The following is a 1471-nucleotide window of genomic DNA, read 5'->3' on the forward strand; positions in this document are numbered from 1 at the left end:
GAAATCCAGGCTTTGACAGCACGTTTAGTTTGGAGAAGAGGAGGCTGAGGGGAGACCTCATTGCCCTCTACTACTACCTGAAAGGAGGTTGTAGAGAGGTGGGGGTTGGCCTCTTCTCCCAAAGGAATAATGGCAGGAGCAGAGGAAATGGTCTGAAGTTGGAGCAGGGGAGGTTTAGATTAGATATCAGGAAGAATGACTTTCCCGAGAGGGTGGTCAGGCACTGGAACAGCCTGCCCAGGGAGGTGGTGGAGTCACCATCCCTGGAGGTATTTAAGAAACGTGTAGACGTTGCACTTCAGGGCACACTCTAGTGCCTGAGATTGTTGGTTTGTGGTGGGGTGTTGTGTTTTTTGTTTTGTTGTTGTTTTGTTTTTGGGGTTTTTTGTTGGTTTTGTTTGGGTTTTTTGTTTGGTTGGTTTTGGTTTTTTTTGAGGTTGGACTCAATGATCTCAGAGGTCCCTTCCAACCATAGTGATTCTGTGATTCTGTGAGTGCTGCTAGGTATGTACTCTTGTGTTATGCTTTGTTTTAATAGTCAGGCTCCCTGTCAACACTTTTCTCATTGAATCGTTGTGTTTTGTTACTGTTGTTCTGCACCAGCACTTCCATTTCTTCACTGCAAAAATTGATACTCATGTCTGTTGGCTGAGGAGACCTTGCAGGCTACTCATGGTCCATAGCAAATGAAAAAACCTACGCGTGCCTGTGCACGTGCACACGTGTCTGTTTGCACTAAGGCAGGCAGACAGTGGAAAGGGAAGGAGTTTGATTTATCTTTCCCATCTTGGCAGGGACTTGGACTTGGCAATGAAGCTGATGTATACATCTTACTGCTTTTGTGTACTATTTTTAAAGGCTTGTTGTCTGGCCCTGTCTGTTACAGTGACACAGTTTCCCAAAGCAGACAGCTCTGTTGGGGCTGACTAGCTCTCGAAGAAAGGAGGAGGCTGTGAGGTGCATATTGGTAATGAGAATTTTGGCCTGACTTCTCAAAGGGGCTGGATTACCTTAGTCCTACACTGACTTGTTTTTTCCTAGCCCTAAGTCAAATTGGGTTTGGGCCAAATTTCTTTCACAATTATTGTAGTGTAGCATGTTAACGAAAGGGCAGCGAGATTACCAGAGTAAAAGAGGCCATCACTTTCCTTCCTGTACCTCAACCAGAAGACAAGTCAGTATGACAGGCTGGGGCAGAGGGCAAGCCCAGTGCAGCCCAGCCAGCGAGAAGCGACAGCTACAGGCCAGGCTCCCACTGCTGCCCTTTCCACCCAGCAGCCATGGGGCTCGGCTTCCCTGCCAGCATCTCCAGCTGGGATGAGACTTCCAGCACCTTTCCTGTGCAAAAAGAGGAAACAGTCTGAGAAGTAGGGCTCATCTGTGGGTGGCTTGCTATCCCCGTTTATCTAATATGGGAGATGGGAATGGTGGTGAGGTTTTGGGGCGGAGGGGGGGGGGGGTTGTTGCATTT

The sequence above is a fragment of the Calidris pugnax genome, unplaced genomic scaffold (genome assembly GCF_001431845.1).
Source record: "Calidris pugnax isolate Ruff unplaced genomic scaffold, ASM143184v1 scaffold42, whole genome shotgun sequence".
Taxonomy (NCBI): domain Eukaryota; kingdom Metazoa; phylum Chordata; class Aves; order Charadriiformes; family Scolopacidae; genus Calidris; species Calidris pugnax.